The sequence below is a fragment of the Diabrotica virgifera genome, chromosome 3 (genome assembly GCF_917563875.1).
Source record: "Diabrotica virgifera virgifera chromosome 3, PGI_DIABVI_V3a".
NCBI lineage: Eukaryota > Metazoa > Arthropoda > Insecta > Coleoptera > Chrysomelidae > Diabrotica > Diabrotica virgifera.
In genome coordinates, this window is record NC_065445.1 from 16,132,864 (window position 1) to 16,157,999 (window position 25,136).

Consider the following 25,136-nt stretch of genomic DNA (forward strand, 5'->3'; position numbering starts at 1 on the left):
GTCTCTTCGTGTCTTTTGCTGTATAGCACATCCACAACTATGGTAAGGTTGAGCATCATCTGCTTCTTCAAAAAGTCCGTGTTGTCGAAGAAACGCCACAGCACACTCCATTGATAAAGTCACGTTTCTATAGCATTCTGTAACATTCGAGTTCTAGATGTGTTGTTGATAGTCAAGACTTTGTTTAGGATTCTTCTTGTTCATGTGCCATCTCCTTTAAGAAGGTTGGCAACCATCATGACAATTCGCACTTTCGATACCGCTGCTCTAAAGAGATCAGCAGAAGTGTAGTTAAACCAAGCTCTCAAATTGTTTAACCAAGAGATGCGTCTTCTTCCACGACTCCTTCTACCCTGTATTCTTCCTTGTTTAGGGTTAGGGGTTGTTAAACCTTTCCGGGAAAAGATTCTTGGTCTAGGATTTTTGATTTACGATCCTTGGACTAGGACTGAACCCACTATTTATGACCGGTGTGGATCGGCACGAAGTCTGCCACGGTTCAGAGGAACTCAGAAGCTGATACAGACTGGCTACCTACACATCCAATCCTTCCGATTTGGCTAGGAACTGGTACAATCAGTGCCGTGGTAATTTTACTATGGAGTGGTCTAACGATGTTGTGTTGGAATTTATATCATTGTATGTATTATTATAATTTTATGAATTAACCAACATTCTTGATAGCTAGTCAATAAAACAACAATCAACGCTTACATTGATCCACAAAAGAAATATAAATAGAAGCACTGGTTAAAAAATGTATATAAAAAGATTTCTCACGAGCTGAGCTAGGTCAGAAGCTTCAAAACCCAAAAATACCTACACACCGCGAAAAAAATAGTGTGCAATTCTATCCATAAAAGAATCAGTGAACTAGATTCTACCAGAATTAGTGAACTAGATTAGATTCTACCAGTGGAATTCCAAAAAGTTGGAATAGATAAGTGTCCTATATAATATGTAGTTTGTGGTTTTTGTTGACTATGGGATGCAAGAGGTGTATCATATACCTGGCAACATTGTCCGCCACCACAGTACAGCGTATTTGGTTCAGGTCATCGGGCCCGTTAATGCGTAGTATACGACGGGTCGACGGGTGGAAATATCGATTTTTGCGAACTGTAGAGAGCGCCACTCGCGTTCCTTCAGTACGCGCTCATCGTGGCGTGTATTGGTCTAGCTTCACACCACCGCTCTCTATCTACAACCACTACATCTCTCGACATATTTTCTGCTGTCGAGTACTTCAACTCAGCTGATCTGTGTCACTCTTTGTGTTCGACAGACACAATTTTTACTTTTTAGGACATAGTATCCATCATGTGAGATCTTATAAAATGTGTAAGGGTTGTTTATATATAGGGGTGGGTGTATAAGTCAGATGGCTTTGAAAAAAATAATGTAATTACAATAAGTGTTCAAAATGTTCACCATTCATCTCAATACACTTCAAATAACGTTTTTTGGTCGAATTAATAATGCAAGCAAGTAGGTATCGCAAGATCTTCATTGATGATATCTAACTTGATTTTTATCCAATGTTTGAGATCTTAGACGTTTTCGATCTTCGCGCAAAAACTCTGTCTTAGCATGCCCCAGATTGGGAAATCCATAAGGGCAATGTCTGGCGACCTAGGAGCCTACGCTTCGTTTCGACATTTACCGATCCATCCAGGAAAATACTGGTTTAGTATAATCTAGCTTGGTATTCACGATCGGGATAGTAAAACTTTTGATAAAAACACAAGTTTCAAATCTTAAACTTTTCGCAAATTTCTTTCAGCTAAAACCGACTTTATCGATTTTCGTTTATGGCCATCAGAGTAGATGGCACTTTTGTATCTATCCACTTGACGTGGGAAATGGCAAGGGACATTCTTCGGCCGTTCTGGGTGTGAATTTGTATCAGCCCGAGGCTCTGACGATGCAGGGATTTGCTGAAATAACGTAAGACTATTGATACCGCTTCATACACGAAAAATTTGATGAATTGTGCTCTTGTGGCATATATTTGGCTTCAAATGCATCTAAGCGACAGCAACATTTTTGCTGAAAAACTTTTCTCGTAATATACGAACAGAAATATTCACACTTCGTCTATCTGCCATTCTGTGATACTTATTTCGCTATTATTAGCTTGTCATACAGAACTTGCTGGTGTAGGCGGAGTGAAGAATGTATCCATTCGTATATCGGTGGTTATACAAAGCCTTTCAGTCATTCACTTACTAGTGCAATCTGGATTATATCGAAGCAAACCTGTACCAACAAGTTCTGTCTGACAAGCTTATAATCGCGAAATACGCATCACAGTATGGCAGGTAGAATATTTCTGTTTGTATATTATTTACACATTATGTTATACAGTGCGCTGGAATAAGTGTTACCCCCCCCTCCCCCACCCCCTTATTAACTTATTTAGTTTTAGCACATGAGCAAAACGCTCGGACAGGTCGATTTTTAAAATAATCATAGTATATTATAACATCAATGTTTCGAACTTTACGCGATCCCTCTTCAGGTTACAGGCAACTTTTACTTTTTTAAATGGGAAAGTGCATTATGCGACACCTCATTTAAAAGCTTTTGAAATGCTGATTACACAAAAATGTACTTACTTAAGCCATCCTCTTGTACCTTACGGTGTCGAGAACGCATATTTACAAATGCTCCTATACTACGGCACCAGAGTGCTGAAATCGGTTAGCCTTTGAAATACACTATTACGCTACAAACCCTCATTGATTTCGGCACCAATTAAATTATAATTGCAGATTCATAGTTATAATTTTTTTATTCCATAACATAAGTACTACAATATTATTTTTATAGATACATAGGTACATTTTGTTGCTTTTATTTTTTTTTATAGAAATGTCGAAATTTTTAATAGAAATAAACCGAGCATACTTAAGAATGTGTTTTTTGACCCTAACCCGAGAAACAAATAAAACAAAAATTATAAAAAACGCCATTGAATAAAAAAGAAATAAATATTTTTTATTTTTATTTATTTATAAGTACAGATATAATTATTACTCGTCCATAAAGTATCGCATACATTCATTATTAGCTAAATAAACAACATTATTAGAAATTACCGAAATAGGTCGACTTTTGATTTTAATTTATGATTTTTTGGCATGTATATCATACTAGTGACGTCATCCGTCTGGAGGTGATGACGTAGTCGATGGTTTTTTAAAAGACAATAGGGGTTGTGTGCTAGCTCATTTGAAAGGTAATTCAATTCTCTATTCAATAATATAAACATTAGCATAATTATTTATACAGGGTGGCCGCCATTTTTTTTATATATTTAATTAATTGACACAAAAAGACAAATGAGCGTAATTTATTTAATTCAAAATATATTTTACTGCTGTCATAAAACAGAGATAAAATCTATCAATGTTTATTTCACAAATAAACATTGCTTTTCGCTTAAATTAAATGTTTAAACTGTCAAGAGGCTTGAGAGAAAGTCGCAAATGATTTCATTATTATTATTTATTATTATTACTGAATTTGGTGAGAAGTTTTTGATACCTCATCTTTTTTAGTTTTTTTTTGGAAGCCGTTGTGTCAAACGCTTATTTGAAATCCACTGTACAATATTTTGAATTAAAAATAGTTTCGAAATATCTTTTCAATCAGAAAATCAGCAAATGTTCGGAAAAAATAGTCTAATTTTTTAGTTTTTATTTATACTAATATTTTTTATATTTTTTCAGGTACGAACATACTTTTTGAACAACTACTAGATTGCCCACATCAGACATATCCTTGTAAGTAAGTACGAGTAATCGTAGATTTATCCATGGTATGTTTTGTCCTATAAACAGGACAGTTTCATCGCTAAATCTTTAGTTCCTTTTAAGTATAATCTGCTATAGAAACACTAATTGTCTATTAAACTATACTTGTAGTAAAATGAACATAATCGTCACTCAGTATCAAGTAATGCGACTCAGTGGACTAGAGCAGTGTTTCTCAAACTTACTTAGATCAGGGACCGCTTAAGGGAGAATCTAATACACCGTCTAGTATTTGGTACAGTAGTAGTTTAACAGAGAATATTGTTTACACTTGCACCATCTATGAGCCAGTTACACAATTTTTTCTTCTTACGTTTTTCTTTCGTATGTAACCAAGATAAGCCGCTACATTAGTGCCTTCATTTTTCTGGAATAATTGTAATGTAGACTCCTCTAAGTTATTATTTAGAGTCCGTAACGTGAGGTTCTGACCCTCAGAACTAGCAACCCACATGATGCAGGGACGTTGCCTGATGTAAAATCAAGGAATATTTTAAACATCACACATTATTTTGTATAAACATGTAAATTTTCTACGACTTTATAACATTTATAATAAATTATATTGTATATAATATTATATAAAATATCTAATAGATTTGCATTTTTGGAAATTCTAATTTAAGGATTTTTTCCAATTTAGATCTTAATGACACAGCGCTGAATTTTATTTGAGTATGTAGTTTGAGTCAGCCTTTATTTTTTTAAATTTTTGCTTATATTTTATTTTTTTTAATAATTTTGACAACCTGCCCAAAAGACGTGCAGTGGAGTATATGATTTAAATACAACTATAAATTATACACCAGGGGTTCTTCTATCAAATTCCGATACAGCGTGTAACATATACACCGCAGACAGCTGATGTTCAATGCGAACCCCTCAAACTATTTTTTATGTAGATTATAAGCACACTTTTTATCCGATGACCCTTGTTCACTTCCGTTCAGTACAGGTTTATCCTGAATTATAATACGCAGGTAATATAATACCGGATACAGTGGCACAGAATAAGAGGGTAATAAATGCCAAATAACAAAGCCAATCTATGATGACGTCTAAATTTTTAAAAAGTTTTTGATACAAAAATATGTCTTGAGTTTCAATTAAAGACAAAACAAACAAATTCCGTAAATTAGTGCTTCTAATAATCTTGGTGAACATTTTATTGTGCTGTTGTTGATGGTTCTTTCATTTATATTTCCAGTTCTTCATTTCTTCTCCCTTTTCTCTTCAATAAATATTTTAGATCCATTCATTTTTTTCTTGTGTATTGACATTATCTGTTTTCCCAAGTCCTTTCTATAATACAGTTTGTCTTTCCATCCGTCTCTCTTACTCTTTTGCGAAGAAAAACTTATAGTCTTGAAACTTTGGTACATAGGTTCCTATTTATTTCTCTCTCTCTTTCTTGTCGTTTCTCCATTGTCGTAATGCCGTCCTTTTCAATAATTTCTGGCAACGAAGATATGTGCCATTATTATCTTATATTACCTTGCCATCAAGCAATAAGACAAAAGTGCAAATAAGTTTTTACACTTATGCACGTCAATGCTCGGCCTTATGTTGCCAAAGTAGTGAAAAAATCTATAACGAAAGAGAAAAGGATATTAGAGCGTTTACTCTATAGTCCCTATTTATTGTCTTGTGATTTTCATATGTTTGGGTCACTGAAAAAGGCGCTAAAATGTAATCGTTTTCAGTCGGACAAAGAATTACAGAATGCCGTAAAAGAATTCTTGGGTATTCATACACAAGACCTCTTTAAGCTGGGTATACATCAGTTGGTGAGAGAATGGGATAATATTATGTGCCTTCATTGTAGTGGTAAAAATTAATTGTAGATATTATTAACCAATAATTTTTTTCTGCACCAAAAATAAGTTTCAGTTGAACAAGCCTCGTATTATAATAATGTCATAAAACAATCTACTAACATTTGACTGTCCCAAGTAGAAAAACTGTAAGCGCCAATTCGAAAAATGTTCACCAGAGTAGAAAACGTAAAGGTCTTAACTTTTCAAATTTCTATTTTGTTTGAAATTAAAGTGAAAACACATTAATTTAGTAAAAAATACTCTTGTTTTTCAGTAAATATTTTTATGTCTGAATTTTATTTCCTGACTAGGTTTTGAACACATACAGTGTTTTTATTTGGGAAACCTGAAAATATAGTATTAAATATCCCACTTTTTAAAGACATTAAGTACTACAAAGGATACTTTATTCAAGTTACTTTAACAAATATATAACAAATTGCAACAATTTAATGGTCAGTGTCTGGGTCATGTAATTGCTGTCATCCAGGGTTATGGAAAAGTGTCTCTGAGACTGACCAAGTACGCCAAAACGATCATCCGTTTTCAGGCATCAAAGAAATAAGTTTCTCTATTATTTCTGTATACATATTTATACAAATTATATTAAATTCTCTATATAAATAAACAAATTATATTATGCAGATTTTAATAAAAAATTTTCGTTTATTGTTATAACTTTGTATATATAATAGTTATATTAAGGTTTAGTTTTACAGCTTGTAGTTTTTTTATTAATTTGGGCTATTATGAAGTTATCTTACTCAAAATTCAGCAGACTTACAAGTGAAAAATCGACTAAATTCTGTAATTTTGCAATGTTTTTGCACTAATTTTACAGCATCTGTGTTTCTAATTATTGGTCAAGGTTTACCAAACATTTTTTTGTAGATTTTTTTAAGAAAAAAATGCATTTTGTAGAGACTATTTATATTTGTCAGTTTACAATTAAATTGTTTATAATAAATTCTCGTCACATCCGACGCAAAAGAAAGTTATAAATTCGAATTCAGCAGGTCAAAATATTATTCGATTTTTATTCATATTTGATAATTAATAGGTAACACCCAGTTTAATTTTAAAATAGTATATGAAGTATGGAGAACGGTAAGGGTTTTATACCGATTGACGACAATTGTCTGAGATCGGTTACCCTTAACGTTCGACATGCTTATAACGTTTTTTGCACGATTGATACCATTATAAATTATAAAATTAAACATTTTCGTCATATTGACTAGTTTCATTCATTTTATCAATATAGATACTTTGGTTGTTAGGTAGTAACTAGGGTGCATAACAACAATGGAGAATTGAGTTTTTATTTAGTTGTCAATAATTTTAAGTAAAATTTTGATTATTATAAATTAAAATATGAGCGAAAGTGAATTTGAAGAAATTGAACGGGCTTGGGAAGAAGGGTGTTCCGCAATTATTAAAATAAATATTTATTTATTTTAAATAAAAAATATTGTGCGATACTAGTAATACTACTAATGTATGCGATTCTGCAGGAGTTTCTGTTAGAAGTGAAACCACAGCCCAAACAAGTGGGATTTCATTAAATAATTTAACAAATTGTACCATAAGTTTCAATATTAATAAATAGTTCGTTAGTTTTCTTTATTCTTTCAAAAAATGAATTAAAATTAAGAGATTTTTTAACTCGACGGTAAGTGAATTACTTACCGTCGACTTGGAGTACTTACCGTCGAGTTGGATTACTTATCGTCGAGTTGCTAGTAAATATCACCTACTGACGTAAAATCTGTCACGGTAAACAGTCAAAAATGATCAATCGTGCAAAAATATATTTTAAATAACTAATACAATAAATTTAAATATTTTATACACGACAAATATCTACGTAAATCACTGTAAATCCCAAAAACCAAATAAAAACACTGTATATCCCGTATTTACAGTGTTTATACTTGGGGATATGGATATAATGTGTTTTAAATTGGTGAAGTGAAGATGGAATGTGATATAATGTGTTTCATAGCAATGTTAAATTGTGGTTCTACTATTTTTTTATTTTTTTCTTCCTTGGTAAATGGTAGATAACAACACCCTAAACCCAAAAATGCAATAAAAGTGAATTTGAAAAAAAAATGGATATACAGTGTTTCTACTTGGGGCAGAATAGAATATTATATTAAACGAATATGAAATCAGGAAACTGGAACATTTCTAATAGAAGTGAGTAAGATTTATACACAATGTCGCTTACAGAATGTAAATATTTTTCTCGATTCTCTTTATCAGTTCATTCGCGTAGCACACGCGCTGCCACTGTCTCGATCTTGCTCTAAAACAAGAACGACAGATACCTGCCCCCGAGAAAACTAAATAATAAAAAGGAACAGGTGTTACCAACTCGCTGCGAGAAAGAAAAAGGCCAAGGGAACTAAAATCTTATACAATCGCATCGTTTAGTTTAGATACGGAATAATATGCAAATCGAAGAGGGCGCTCGGAGGTCACGGACACACACTTTTATTGAATTAGTTTCATTATGTTTCTCGAATTGAAATCGAACCCCGATCACTCCCCTCACTAGCATCATTAACGGAAGAGGGTAACCGAATTATAGCCCTGATGTACACTCCATCTTTTATTCATGTCACCAAGAAATCTACTCTGATTGCGAATATAAGGAAGACTGTGCCTTTTCTTCAAATATTAAATTAAGAATCGACAGATATAACTATTGCATGGAGGAGTCTTTATTAAAGCTTGCACAAGTATTTCGCTTTTAGATCATCTTCAGGGGCATCTGAAATAAGCCAAAAAACGCTTTTATAGTGAAAGAAAATGTAGCAAAACTTCCACAAAAACTCAAAACTGATATTTAACAAAAAAAAAAAACTATAACGTAGACTTACTTCGTCAAAAAATTGAAGACTGTCCTGGATGTGATGGGCACATAGCGTTTTACTCGCTTTGGATCTCGTATCGCTACCTTGGAAGACCGTCATATCTCAAAAAAAGTAAAAAGTGGACTAAGTTAGTGACCAGATTTCAAATTTTCTTTGTGTGATAAAGTCGTAAAGTTAGTACATGCCTAATAGTCCATGTGTTGAGACCGCTCCCGTCTGAAAAACATTTCTAATTCGGTTTCTCTGCGGATTCATATTCAAAAAGATCCCCTTTAAACAAATCTGAAGGGTGTCGGACGGAATTTTTGGGCAGAAATTGTTTAAACAATTTTTTTAAACAAATACATAAGATCGCCTTTTATTGCCCCAAAAATATATTTTTAGGTTTTTTGGATCATTCTAAACAAGAAAGGTATCTTGTGATTTTCTTCAAAAATTGACAGTTTTCGAGTTATAGGTGATTTAAAATCTAAAAAATGCGAAAATACGCATTTTCGATGCTTAAAAACTCATATTTAAATTAGTATTTTTAAGGGTGCCAATAACTTGGATTAAAGTTTAAACATTCCTTTTCAAGATTCTTCCGAAGAGTGATCGGGTCTAACTGCAACTTAGAACGAGTTTTTTAATTGTTAATTATGCGTGTCCATCCGGTTTTTTTGCCGGTGCGGCGCGCACTATTTTCAAAAATCTCCTATTTTCCTCCGAAAAATATTTTTTCTAGATTCTTTGGGACATTCTAAATAAAATAAGTTTCGGAGGAAAATAGGAGATTTTTGAAAATAGTGCGCGCCGTACCGGCAAAAAAACCGGATGGACACGCATAATTAACAATTAAAAAAACTACGGTCTAAATTGAAGTTAGATGCGATTACTCTTCGGAATCTTGAAAAGGAATGTTTAAACTTTAATCCAAGTTATTGGCACCCTTAAAAATACTAATTTAAATATGAGTTTTTAAGCCTCGAAAATGCGTATGCGTATTTTCGCATTTTTTAGATTTTAAATCGCCTATAACTCGAAAAATGTCAATTTTTGAGAAAAATTACAAGATACCTTTCTTCTTTAGAATGGCCCAAAAAACCTAAAAATATATTTTTTGGAGCAATAAAAGGTGATCTTATGTATTTGTTTAAAAAAATTGTTTAAACAATTTCTGCCCAAAAATTCCCTCCGGCACCCTTCAGATTTGTTTAAAGGGGACATTTTTTAATATGAATCCGCAGAGAAACCGAATTAGAAATGTTTTTCAGACGAGAGCGGTCTCACCACATGGACTATAAGAAGTGTCATTATTGTTATTCGAAGAGTTGGTTCTTGTTGGATATTGTCATATTTCAATCTGATTTCGTATCTGACCAACATACGAAAGATAGTTTCTAAACGAAGTCCTGTCCTGAAATCCGCAGATTCTTTTGTAATGCAAAACTTGGTGGTGTATGTGCTCCAGCGGCCCTCCTCTATCGGCCTCCATAGGAAGAATGAAAATTTATGGTATTTTTTTTTCTTGGTGGAGAACAGCCACACCGTTTATCTCTCTTGTGTTGTTAGACACGACAAAGCCCGCAAGATGGATTTTGTGCAATAAAAGAATAAGCAAATGGATGTTAGAGCACGGTAATCGACACTTTTTCCGTTGTTGAAGAGAAAAGGTTGCTTCAAAGGGTTTTTTTATTTGCACCTAGAAAATAGCTTATTTCTTTTGAGCTTTTTCGACCGTTTGCCGCCATTAAATTTGATGATTTTTTAACTACAGTTGGAAATCAAAAAATAATTTTTAATAGGGCAATAAAATTATTATTATAATTATTCCGCAAATAATTTAGTAATTGTCCATAGGCTTCGTGTGGACTTGTCATGCCCATAGGCTCCATAATAACTGTCTTACCAAGTTAATCTGGGAGGAAGACCCGACAAGAAGAGAGTTAACATATGGTCAGATTTAAGAACTCTGGGGCTATCCACTGACCCAACTATCATGGGCATTAGGGCCATCATCTTAGAATAATGGCCTGCCCATTAGACGTTGGAATTTAATCTCTTGGACTACGTCGCGTCGCGTCGCTAGCCCTATACGAGTACATGTGTTTGACCTCGACATTTGTTCTCATATGCTGTGTCCACATTGCGTTCCTTTTTGCGTGCGCTAAACGCATGCCTTAAGGATTTCAGCAGTGAATACCTTGTCACCGAAGTGATGCGCTAAGGCAGTGGTTCCCAACCTTTTATGTCTGGCGACCCACCTATTGTTGTTTTTTCATATTCGCGACCCATCGCTCACCCATGATGATACATATTTACGTTATTCAGCTACTGTAAGAGCCACGCCACGACCCACCTGAAATCTACCCCCGCGACCCACTAGTGGGTCGCGACCCACCGGTTGGGAAACGCTGCGCTAAGGCATTCCTTTTTTACAGAGCTCCGACCCGATTTTTCATAGCGCACAGGTTTGCACACGTTTGCGTTTCAACGTTCCTTTTATATTCATTTTTAGTCACTTAATAATATTTAATGTTTATTTTGGTGTTTTTTTTTGTGGTAAGGATGAATTGTTTCAGAATAAGTTTGATGTGTTGTTTGTGTTTCTTTATAACCAATAAGAAAATAATTTAATTCGTAAATTAAAATAAAAAATAAACTGCAAGAATCTTTATAAACAAGTTCATCTAATTGGAAGGCATCAACTAAAAACAGTTTTTAAAATAAAATTTAATAGTAAAGTTGTTTATATAGTAACATCTTTTCGTTTGACACCTATTTTTAAAATGCTAGCCTATTTGCCTGTTGTCTAGTTCCTTTTTTTTCATTAGTTTTCTTGTTTCTCGGCATGATGTATAGTTCTTTACTTTTCTTTTTACATCACCCTGTGAATAACAACTAGGTACTTGAATTTTATCGTAATTTTTCGTCATTTTGTTATTTTTCGATTTAAATTATTATTATGTGCATGCACCCTTTTTGGGCAAGTACACTCCTACACTATCGCTAAGTTTTGCATCACAAAAGGATTATCCGTTTCCTCATATAAGATGTGCTCTTCCAAGCTGCAGCGACGATATCTCTATTGTTCCACTCCACTTATTCAATTCGACTTCCGATGGGGCCAAAATCTCGTTCGTCTCTAGAACCTGTTTTATTAAGCGTCGTTTAAACACAACGATAAGTCACAGCAACTAGTTGTGATGACAAGTTGAAACACTGTTTAGACGCTGCGATTCAATGCGATACCACCTTCAACCCAACTCCAACTTTGATAAGTTGTGCGATGCACCGTTTACACACAATGATAAGTTGCAACAACTCGATTGACCTTGATAAGTTGTTTGATTTATCGCTGTGTTTAAACGACCCTTTGACGGGTTCCTTCTCGACTCGTACTACGTCAAAACAAAGGGCATGGTGTCGTTTATAGAACAGCGGGGCATAACCTCAAGCATATGAATTCGATTCAACAAATTTATTATTGTATATCAGCTCGTTAACAATTTTACTGAAGAGACCGAACTGAAGAACCGTTTAGTGTTTTTTATTTCGAAAAGGTGCTCGCTGCTCGCACTTTTTAGTACACAATATAATAAATAAATGTATGGGATAAGACATAAATTAATAAATATGGAGATTAACAAATATAATAGAACCTTTGTTATATAGTCCAGGAACCGAAGCTGTTCACCTCGCAAATTTTACAGAATGGATCGATTTGCTTGAAAATTTTAGGATAAGTAGTGGATAGTCCAAGGATCAAAATATATATGATGCCAAAAGGCGCTTTTACCATGTGGGTGGTTGCCGCAAAGAAGACTAAATAAGGCCAATGACTAAAAACACCGCTACATTGTTGTGCTTCCAATTGGATTTTTCCTTTTTTTTTTTCACAAAATATATTGATTTTTTAACAGTAACTTTTTTATTTTTTATCTCAGAAAGTTTGATTAAACAGTATTTTGTACTATTCGTTGCAAGATATTTCGGATTTAATCTTAGTTTAATTTAATTTTAATTTTGATTTAATTTATTTTAATAAAGTTGAACCTAATGTAACAAAAGACTAAGGGTGACTATTAGTTACAGCATTAAGGGAGTACAGTAATTTTGTGCTTGATATCGGCCCAGTCTTTTAATCTGGGGAATTCCATCCGAATTATCTTGCAACGGATAGTAGAGTTTTATAAGATCTATAAGGCTATTAATATTAAATCCTTTTAAAAACCTCGATAACCTACAATTTCATATTTAAACAATTTTTCGTATCTCTGATGCTAATTTTTCTATTCTGAAGAAAAAGGCATACCAAACTACAAAAATCCGTTATTCGCTTTTAACTCCATTTTTATAAAAACTAATCTTTCTAAGCCAGTCAAACTTCTAGAACCTATTAATAATAGGTACATAAATAAAGAAGACCAAATAAGGTCAATGATTAATTTTCATTAGGGTGGTAATCAGGAAGTTGTTTCCGATCACTTTTACGTTGAAAAAAATAGGGACTGACATTCTTTTCATTATAAGTCGCTTAATTTTTGAGCTAGTTTTTTTTTCACTTTCGATACACTTTCGAGAACACTTTCGATAGTGAATAAATCGAAAACTATTAATTTTATCAAAAAAATGTATAGAACATTTTTTGCTTAGAATGAATGGTTTTACCAACTTTTGTGGTCAAAATATAATAAAAAAATTTCCACCTCCGAGATGGGGTGGCAACCACCCCCATGGTAAAAGCGCCTTTCGGCATCATATAGATTTTGATCCTTGGACTATCCACTACTTATCCTCAAATTTTCAAGCAAACCTATCCATTCTGTAAAAATTGCGAGGTTTTGTCCTATTTTAAGCTTCATTACTAACTGACTAATATGGAATTAAAGGGGCTGAGATTGATTGTAACATGTGTTTACAGTAAGCCTATTTAATATACTTTTTTAAAGAAATCTTCAAAAAATGATTGTTTTGACCCACCGTATGTCCATTAAGTGTGTTATATGGGCTCTTTGATTCCAATATAGATTTTCAATGACCTGGATGTTCTCAGTGTCAAACGAAAGTTTGTCATGCTTGATAGTGTCGAACACTTTCTCATAGTGGATAAAGCAAGAAACCCATTATGAACGCCCGGCACGGCACAGCACAGGCCGGCACGTCCAAAAACCCATTTGTAACTGCCAAAGCATCATATATTTTAAAAACTATCGTAAAATAAAAGTTTTTAAAAGACATAAACTACACAATTTTAATGAATATGCATCATGTTAAAAAAACGAATTCATGGTTAAAAAATAATGTACGTACCTGTCCATTGATCAAAATTTTTCGGATATTTGTATCCATGTATTGTCCTTTTTCTTACTATCATGATAACTTGAGTCCGATGCATCATACAAAAATGGGTATTCTCTGACACTCTCAATGAAAAGTTCTTCCATATTATTTTATTTCAAAAGAAACAACGCGCTTTCAATTAAAAAATCAACAATATATCTGCTTATTACCAACAATTATGACGCACTGGTGCCGACTGGCCGTTCAGGCCGTTCGACTTAACGGATTTTATTCTCCTCGGAGAATTTTGGCCGTTCCGTTTGCGTGCTGGCCTGTGCCGGGCCGAGCCGGCCGCTCATAATGGGTTACGTTGCATTTAAAACTATACAAATGAATTTGGACTGTCCTGTGCCGGGCGTTCATAATGGGTTTCTTGCTTAAAGCAGGCATAAATATCTTTTTGTTGATCCAGGCATTTTTGAACCAAGACTTCAAGGGCTCTCGCGTTCCAAAACTGCATCTAAAGCTGAGCGATCTTTTACCTATCATCATCATTGGCTCTACATCCCATGGTGGGTCTGGGCCTGTTCTAGAATCAGCTTCCATTCCTTTCTATCTTTCACCTTGGTTTTCAAATTTCGTACTTTTAACAGTCGTAAATCGTCTTCCAGCTGGTCCTTAAGCAGTGCTCTGGGCCCGGCTCTTCTTCTCACTCCATCCGGTCTTTTGGTTATAATAGGTCTGGATCCCGCGTATGAAAAAAAAGTTGATTAATAGCAAGCTGAAAATTTGTTAATAGCTTAAGGGTGTCTAGTCGGATAAACTTTGATATATGGAAACACTGGAACAGGGGAAGTTTTAATTGTGGAACAGGTTAAAAATTTGGAACGGTCAGACCACGAAAACGGCACATGTATTTTGTCCGACAGAACAGACTTAAACTCTCCCAACAGAGATTAAACTCTCATGCAAAAATCACCAAATGGGCGTTTTAATGAGTGGAACATGTAGAATATGTCAAATGACAGGAATTATGACAGGTGATAAATAGCAGTCTGATTTTTGCATGAGAGTTTAATCTCTGTTCGGAGAGTTTAAGTCTGTTCTGTCGGACAAAATAAATGTGCCGTTTTCGTGGTCTGACCGTTCCAAATTTTTAACCTGTTCCACAATTAAAACTGCCCCTGTTCCAGTGTTCCCATATATCAAAGTTTATCCGACTAGACACCCTTAAGCTATTAACAAATTTTCAGCTTGCTATTAATCAACTTTTTTTTCATACGCGGGATCCAGACCTATAAATGTGTTTCGACGGCTCCATCTGGTTCGTGTTTTTTGTGTGATTTACCTATATTTTGTTTTCGTATTCTCGAATGGATAATACCAAAGAACCCTTTAAGGGTGTCGCTTAAGGAACTTAAGACGATATGCACGTCTACTTTGATTTCTTGGAAGGGTCACAAATGTTCAACCAGTCCAGGAATTTTACTGATATCGTACCTATAGTGGTTCCTTTTTTAACTTTCTGCAGACAGATTTATCTAGTTCTTTATACCGTTCGGGATTATTTTTGTTTTCCATTCTTCTGTCCATAAGGTGTAATATTTCGTCTGTGATGCACTTGTTCTTCTTGTTTCGTTCGAAGCAACCTGTCACTTCTTTCACACCGTTGCATATAGCTTTCCTTAGATTGATCCAGTCTCGATATCATTCATCATTCTCTTTTCCTTATCCCTATGCGGGGTTGGCTTCCCTAATTGCATTTCTCCACACAATTCTATCTTGGGTCATATCAATGTTAATCCTCTTTACCAACATGTCCTGCATTATCGTCTCCCCCAGGTCTTCTTTGGTCTTCCTCTCCTACTCCTTCCAGGAATCTGCACTTCAGCTATTCTTCGTATTGGGTGATTAACGTCTAGACGTTGAACATGACCAAACCATCTTAACCTATGCTCTCTCATTTTGGCATCAATTGGTGCCACCTCTAGACTTCCCCTAATATACCTACTCATTTCTAATTTTATCCTTCATTGTCACTCCACTCATCCATCTAAGCATTCTCATTTCCGCCACATGCATTCGTTGTTCCTCTTTCTTTTTCACTGCCCAACATTCAGTTCCGTGCATCATAGCCGGTCTTATAGCTGTTTTAAAGAATTTTCCCTTCAGCTTCATTGGAATTTTTCTGTCACTTGACACACCACTCGCTTCTTTCCACTTCATCCATCCAGCCCTATTTCTACTACATGCATCTCCATCTATTTCTCCATTACTCTGTAATACCGATCCTAGGTACTTAAAACTATTGCTTTTCACAATTATTTCACCATCCAAAGATACCATTTTATTTGTAGTAACTCCATCTTTAAATGAACATTCCGGTCTCGATATCATTGGTAGTGGTTATTAAGACAGCATTATTAGTAATGCATTTTGTAAGCTTGACTTTTATCATGAGATCTCTACATTTATTATCAATGTGTTACAACTCTTCGTGAGTCTTTAAAAACCTCGTTTGCTATTGCCTTCCATGTTTGTCGGTCCTGGGTCACTCTTCCCTCTCTGACTTCATCTTTTACTTTTCTCTAGACCGTCTTACAGACTCTACCATCTGGCCGTTCCCAAAACACGAAACATGCGCGTTGCACCATTGAGTCTTAGATAAATTTTCAGGTTTCCACAATGGATTGCCATGTGGATTGCTTAGATAAGAATCGAAAATGATGGTGCCACGTAAATTAGACTTAACGCGGATTTATCTATAAGCTGAGCTGGGTTAAGCTGGAGCTTAAGATTCGTTAGTGCAACCAGGAATTAGTTGATCCATATCTAATCATTTTTTCTTCTGTTTCTGGATTAGGGTTTTTAGTCGGACTCATAATTGGGCTACAAGTGGAGTATGATCACAATTTAAATCAGCTCCAGGATATGTTTTGGCTGATGTTATTGTGTTACGTTACGTTCATCTAATCACACTCTCAAAAAATACAAACTCCTGGTCACGTTTTCTGTATATCTGGTTCTGTTAAAAGCTTATTATAAATTATAATTGATATTATCTGGGACCTAGTTGGTAGTCTATTTTTTCATCACTCTCTTTTGTAATCCATTTTAGTACAAATTGAATTACTGGATCCTATTTCCATAGCCCTTGGGAACATACATGAAACGAAATATTGGATAACGGTATTACTAAACTTAATGTTCTTAATTATTTTATTCTATTTTAGTGTTTATTACACCCACACCTCTCACTGTTTCATTACCAGAAACGATCGTTTGTCAATATTCCCGTTAAAATAGTTGAGTATGTATATACCAATCGTTGAAATAAACTTTAGTTCTTAGAACCCATTTGAATGGAATTTTTATATCGCCACTACAATTTTATTCTTAGATCAAAACCTGAGAGGCTGCAATAAAAAATGAAATTTACAATGACGTTTATGATAGAAAATTGAGCCGAAACCGATATGAATGTAATCCAAATCATAATTAATAATTAACATACTACACTCTTGCCATTATTTGCGTACATAATAAAAAAACCTTGAGCTATTTAAACTGAAAAAATTCTAGTTGCTGATTATATCGCATTTTTATTTGTTTTGTTACAATTCTACATTTTACCATCTATACGTTGACCTACATCATCATTCCCGACATACATACACTGCCCAGCGAAATTTTCCTTTTAGTTTTGCCGAATTGCCCTGTATAGTAATTAATTCATTAAAATATAAATTGCCTTTATTCATTCGTTTTTGAAAAGTTTGCCATTTTTGTGAATGAAAAGAGAGTTTTTGTTAAGGTGCTCTCGATAAATCTATTTACTTACGCCTGGTATGCCTAATGTCCGTTAGGATGATTGTGTTCCTTTCTGTTGTCCATGATCTTCAGAAGAACTGGACAGAGAAGACCAAGTGCAATAAACGTCGCGCGTCGTGGAAGATCGGTTTCTTAGACTTCAGTGCTTCAAGAGCAGACAGTTACTGCTACAGCTTTGACCAGGAGAATGGCTGATGTACCTGCTTCAGGCTCTTTAATGGATGCAGCTCATCAAAGACAACGCTTGGAATTCTTCCTTGCTCATACAGATTGGGATATGGAAGATTAGAGAAACGTTAGGTTTACAGAGAGTCTCGTTTTCCGACATACTCACCTGATTGTCACCAAAAAGTGTGACAATGCCTTGAGAATGCTATGTCCAATGATATGTACCTACCCTTCTCCTAGATTACAGCCTGTTCTTCTTCTTCTTGTAGTTCCTTCTCCTATCGGAGGTTGGCTATCACCACTTAAACGTACAGTCGGGTGGTGGAGGTTTAATAGTATGGGTTGGTATTTCTTTGGAAGCACATACAGATCTTGTTATGTTACGGGAACTTGGTCTTAATCCTGATAGATACGTTAGGGAATGACTGCAAGAACATGTGGCACCTCATATGCATTTTGTAGGTGAAAATTTTCTCCTAATGCAAGATAATGCTCCGCCGCACACAGTCAGGGTAACAATGCAAGCCTTTACAGATGTCAGTATTTGGCAGGCCTCCTAAAAGTCCAGACCTTAACTCCATAGAGCACGGCAAAATTATGGCGAGTTTAAAACTGGATCCATTAATCTATCTAAGTCTTCTATCACTACTTCTACTGAAATCAAAGCTCTATGGAAATTCTTTCTAAAAGAACCGTGATAATAATGTGATGCAGTCAGGTCATGTATCCTTTGAAATTTCCTTGTGATTACAAAAAGAAGTGTCTGCTTTTACTTTGCTCATGCTTTTGCTTTTAAAAGTGTGTGTTATTAATATGATAAAATTGATCCAAATAATGGCATAACCCAGACATCCAAAGTGAAAGTTATCCTCCAACACCAAATTGTTCTATATGGTCCACATAATGTTCATAAAAAAGTCACACCATTTTGAGCGTCGGGTTTGGGGGGGAGAGGGGGGAGTAATCGGTAAATTCGTAGTTTTTTAGGTTTTTCGTCAATATTTCTAAAACTATGCGGTTTAGCATGAACAACCTTCTATACAAAAATGTTCTACATTAAATTTGAAATAAAAAAGGCCTTATGCACAATCCTTCTAAAATGAACGGTTTTAAAGTTACGGAGGTAGTATAGTATAATTGGTCCAAAAAAGGCCTAACCCAGACATTCAAAGTAAAAGTTTTCCTTCAACACCAAATTGTTCTATATGGTCCACATATTGTTTAGTAAAAAGTTACACCATTTTGAGCGTCCGGTTTGGGGGGGAGATGGGGGAGAAGTCGGTAAATTAGTAGTTTTTTTACGTTTTTCTTCAATATTTCTAAACTATGCTTAAGCGTAAACAATGTTATATATAAAAATGTTCTACGTGAAATTTAAAACAAAAAATGTTCTATACATAATTGTTATAAAATCAACGGTTTCAGAGTTACGGAGGGTGAAAAGTGGAGGTTTTCGATACATTTTATCTTATTTGGGCAATTAATGATGATTTTGGGTGGGGAGGTTGACGTATCTTCAAGGGCTTATCACTAACATACCATCGGCCACTAAAATAGCAAAGTTTATTTACAAAACCCAATCCTGTTAAAGAAAATTTCTATAAATTGCCCAAAGAATATAAAAAGTATCGAAAACCTCCACTTTTCACCCTTCATAAGTCTGGAACCGTTGATTTTATAACAATTATGTGTAGGATCTTTTTTGTTTTAAATTCCATGTAGAACATTTTTGTATAGAACATTGTTTAGGCTAAAGTATAGTTTTAGAAATATTGACGAAAAACGTAAAAAAACTACTAAATTACCGACTTTTACCCCATCTCCCCCCAAACCGGACGCTCAAAATGGTGTAACTTTTTACTGAACAATATGTGGACCATATAGAACAATTTGGTGTTGAAGGAAAACTTTTACTTTGGATGTCTGGGTTAGGCCTTTTTTTGGACCTATTATACTATACTACCTCCGTAACTTTGGAACCGTTCACTTTAGAAGGATTATGCATAGAGCCTTTTTTATTTCAAATTTAATGTAGAACATTTTTGTATAGAAGGTTGTTCATGCTAACCCGCACAGTTTTAGAAATATTGACGAAAAACCTAGAAAACTACGAATTTACCAATTTCTCCCCCCTCTCCCCCCCAAACCCGACGCTCAAAATGGTGTGACTTTTTTCTGAACATTATGTGGACCATATAGAACAATTTGGTGTTGGAGGATAACTTTCACTTTGGATGTCTGGGTTTGGGTCTAGTTATATATACTAGTTATATACAGGGTGTTTCATTAATAATTGTCCATATAGTAACTGGAAAAACCTTAGCACAAAATACGAAGATTTAACCTAAAACACCTAAATAAAATGTGGTTCCTTACTGATTTACAGGGTGATTTATCTAAAAAATTTAAAAACTATATTTGCTCAGCATTTTAAAACCATTCGACGTATCCTTTTCATACTTAACAGAAAGTGCGACTACTAGACACCGTATTCAATTACGATAAACAAACGTTTCTAGCTACTACCAGAGGCGTACGACAGGGGATGGTGAATGGTTGACCCTTCACAAATTCTACGCCACTGGAGGAATTACTATTTTAGTGCCATTTTTAGATTCTTCAATACTGTCTACGTAATAATATACTCTTTATTGGTAACGATAAAGGCATTAGTTTTCCAGATATTTGAAGTTAAATATGAAACGACACAGTTATTTTGATTAATTTATGATATGATTCATCTGATTAAAATTTAAAAATTATTTGTACCCAGTACTTTATAACTATTTGGCGTATCCTTATCATACTTGGCAGAAAGTGTAGGTACTGTACACCCTTCTAAATTAAGATAAATAGACGTTTCTAGCTACTACCAGAGGCGTACGACAGGGGATAGTGGCTGGTTGACCCTTTCCAAATTCTACGCCACTGACGAAATTGCTGTTTTAGTGTACATTTTTGATTTTGCAATACTTTTTATGTAAATAATATACTCTTCATTCGTAACGATAAAATGATTAGTTTTAGAGATATTTGAAATTAAAAATGAAACGACACAATACATTAATCAAAATAACCGTGTCGTTTCATTTTTAACTTCAAAGATCTCGAAAACTAATGAATTTATCGTTACGAATGAAGAGTATATCTTTTTCATAGAAAGTATTGGAGAATTCAACAATTGAACTAAAATAGCAATTTCGCCAGTGGCGTAGAATTTGGAAAGAGTCAACCATTCACTTTCCCCCGTCGTACGCCTCTGGTAATAGCCAGAAACGTTTGTTTAACAAAATTTAGTAGTGTGTACAGTACCTATACTTCCTGCCAAGTATAAAAAGGATACGTCGAATAGTTTTAAAATGCTGAGCAAAAATAGTTTTTAAATTTTTAGATAAAACACCCTGTAACTCAGTAAGGAACCACATTTTATTTAAGTGTTTTAGGTTAAATCTTCGTATTTTGTGCTAAGGTTTCTCCAGTTACTATATGGACAATTATTAATGAAACACCCTGTATACTATACTATATTGACTTTTTTCCTTGGAGGGGTTCACCCTGTCTAATTTTGTTAAGATGTTTCTGTTTTAATAATTAAGAAATCAGTTTTAAGACAGTTTCCCTGCTTATTAGTTCTTTTTCGTCTTCTTTTTTTCGCTTCAATGCAGCTATGTATAACAAACTGCATAAATATTTGTCTGTACACTCAAGCGCGCGCCATATTATGTAAAAAATGAAAGCACAGCCGCTGCAGCCGTGAGCTGTCGCACAAAAGGACAAGTCTACAGATATTTACGGTAAATTGAACATTAATCAAAAATTGTATGATGAACTCAAATTAAGTGAAACGAATTGCAACACAACCAGAGTTCATTCACTTTACATCACATGTATTGCACGTAAAGTTGGCAAAAGCACATGTTGTCTTGTCATTGGTGCAGATTTAGATTTACGTCTACGTGTACAAGGCGAATCGAGCTTGTCGCTCAAGGTATTTTCTAGACTGCGTATATATCATATATATAGTTTATTAATGCAGGTAATGTAGGTTTCACCAACAGATATTAAACTTACGACGTACCTTAAGCTTAAATATAAATCTAAATCCGTATGCTGGTGCCACACTAGCGTCTAATGCCGTTAATTATCACATTTTTTGTCATATTTCTAATGATAATTGATGGATTCGACCGTTCCTTGATAGAAGTTCATTTTATCTAACAATAAAACACTGAAAACGTTTGTTTTCTATACTTCCACAAAATTTATTACAACTATGTGACTACAGCTGTTTCGGCAGAGTGCCTTTCTCAAAAGTAATTTAGATTACTATGGGTTTGCCTTTTTAAAGTCTTTAACTGAAGAGGTTGAGGAGTGGGGAGCTGTTTGTCTCGAGTTGGTCATTTAGAATTATATCTGTATTTTTCAATTTATTAATTTAAATAGATTCTAATAAAGATAGCTTAAGGCCTTTATTTTGAATATGCAGAATTTGAAACTGTTCATTAAAAGAATGATTATGATCTAGAAGGTGAAGTGCGTATGTAGAAGTGTCTGTTTTTCTATTGTTGAAAGCCCTTTTGTGTTCTGCTATCCGTTTGTCAAAGGTTCTGCCAGTTTGACCGATGTACGTTTTCGAACAGTCACCACAAGTTAGTTTGTAAACACCACTCTGTAGTTGTTTTCTCTTTCGGCTCTTATTGTTCTTAATATATTTGCTTAAAGTGTTGTTAGTTCTGAAAGCTGGTGTTATTCCTTTCTATTTTATGTATCTGGCTATTTTTGTTGTTATCACCACAAGTTAGTTTGTAAACACCACTCTGTAGTTGCTTTCTCTTTCGGCTCTTATTGTTCTTAATATATTTGCTTAAAGTGTTGTTAGTTCTGAAAGCTGGTGTTATTCCTTTCTATTTTATGTATCTGGCTATTTTTGTTGTTATCTTGCCAGTATATGTGATAGAGCAGAAGGTACTGGGTTCTTTCTGTGGTGGTGGATAGACTAATTTCAGGGCTTTCTTATGGAGTTTTTGGTTTAAAATTTTGTTAATTGTTTGTTCGTTACTGCCATTATTTACTGCTATTTGTTTAATGATGTTCAGTTCTATCTCGAAGTTATTGTTTGACATGGGAATTTCTGTCAGTCTACGTATCATGCTATGGTATGCTACTAATTTGTATTGTGTAGGATGGGATGATGAATTGTGTATAGTTGTGTCAGTATGGGTAGGTTTATGATATACGGAGAACTCATGTTTGTTGTGTAGTCTGGTAATTGTTACGTCTAGAAAGTTTATGGACTTATTCTGTTCTGTTTCTATTGTAAACTCGATATTACTATGAAGTGAATTAATGTATGATAGAAATTGGTCAAGTTGCCTGTTAGTTCCTGTAAAGCATACTAGTATATCATCCACGTATATAAGAACTGTTTAAATACGGGATGTTTAGAAATTGTTGTTTCAAGCTGGTTCATAAATATATCTGATAGCAATGGGCTTAGAGAATTACCCATAATAAGTCCTGCACTGTTGCTTGTGTATATGTATTTTATTATTGAATTCAAAATAGTCTTGATTTATGCAAATTTAGTACAAAAAGTACAAATCCGATTATTGCATCTGAAATTTTACACCTTCTTGAAATTTGTATAAATCAAGACTATTTTGAATGCAATAATCAAATACATATACACAAGCAACAGTGCAGGACTTATTATGGGTAATCCTCTAAGCCCTAAGCCCATTGCTATCAGATATATTTATGAACCAGCTTGAAACAAAAATTTCTAAACATCCCGTATTTAAACAGTTCTTATATTGGTGGAGATACGTGGATGATATACTAGTATGCTTTACAGGAACTAACAGGCAACTTGACCAATTTCTATCATACATTAATTCACTTCATAGTAATATCGAGTTTACAATAGAAACAGAACAGAATAAGTCCATAAACTTTCTAGACGTAACAATTACCAGACTACACAACTATACACAATTCATCATCCCATCCTACACAACACAGATTAGCAGCATACCATAGCATGATATTCTTTTTCTCACGATCATCTTTCAGTGCGTCACAGTTTTTCGATTTCTTTCTAACGCATTAAATTGTATGTGACAGAAAAAAAGGCACGTCTGGGATTAGAGACATTTACAACATTTATTCTAGTTATTCTAGTTGTCGATAGATGGCGCCATAATAAAAAATATATTTTTTTTTAATTAGATAATAATATTACAAATTAATATAATCTGTATAATTTATAAGACTATACAAATCAAAGAAAATACCATTTTATAAATGCAAGAAACACATTTGATTTGTTTTTATTCCAAATTGAAAATAAAATGTGACAACTGTCAGATTTAACTAAAATGTCATGTTAGAATAAATGTCATAAATGTGTATTATCACGGACTTACGCTTTTTCCTATCATTTGTTACGCACTGAAAAAATGTTCATGAAAAGGACAATACGTAGACTGACAGAAACTCCCATGTCAAAAAATAACTGAACATCATTAAACAAATAGCAGTAAATAATGGCTATAACGAACAAACAATTAACAAAATTTTAAACCAAAAACTCCATAAGAAAGCCCTGAAATTAGTCTATCCACCACCACAAAAAGATTGTTAATTGTTTGTTCCTTATAGCCATTATTGTTTATTGCTATTTGTTTAATGATGTTCAGTTCTATCTCGAAGTTATTTTTTGACATGGGAATTTCTGTCAGTCTATGTATCATGCTATGGTAGGCTGCTAATTTGTTTTGTATAGGATGGGATGATGAATTGTGTATAGTTGTGTCAGTATGGGTATAGGTTTATGATATACGGAGAACTTGCATTTTTTTAAGCTCTGGCTGGGTAGCGAGCAAGTTGCTGTGCTTTTGCATTGAAATATTTTCTCCGTAGGCTGAACCAAGTTCATTTTCCCATTTTCGAACATACTATGCGACTTTTTAGTAAAGCTCAAAATAGTTCTGATCCGATAAAAAGGAGTACGAGCTCCTATACTTTAGCAACACTATTTAAAAGAGGTTTCAAAACAGTTCAAACACGGGATGTAACTGAGCGATGTTAAGAAAGATTTGAAAAGGAATCAAAAGTCAAAAGGAATGAAAACACCGTATAGTTAATATTTATTTTCAGTTTTCAATAATAATAATCTAATAACGGTTTGATGGCATAGGTAGATTCTGATGTGACTCACTCTGTACATACCTGCCATCAGTGCCAGAACTAGAAAGTCGGCATGTTGAAGTTAAGGTGAATTTAAAATGCACTTCGTATGGGGTCCGACTAATGTACGGTGTTGACCCCATTCACACGTATGCTCATACTTTGATCAG

General features: G+C 34.3%; 1 protein-coding gene across 4 annotated transcripts in view; it reads left to right on the plus strand.

The window, feature by feature from the left end:
- The window catches only part of LOC114328901 (transcription factor AP-4), a 400,385-nt gene that overhangs the window by 58,567 nt on the left and 316,682 nt on the right, over nt 1-25,136 (plus strand). The window contains exon 2 of one of the 4 annotated variants that reach the window (XM_050646342.1): nt 3,735-3,788. The exons of the other annotated variants lie outside the window; for them this stretch is intronic. The gene's annotated coding sequence lies outside the window, so the exon portion shown is untranslated. The remainder of the gene's footprint in view (nt 1-3,734; nt 3,789-25,136) is intronic. 4 annotated transcript variants of the gene reach the window in all.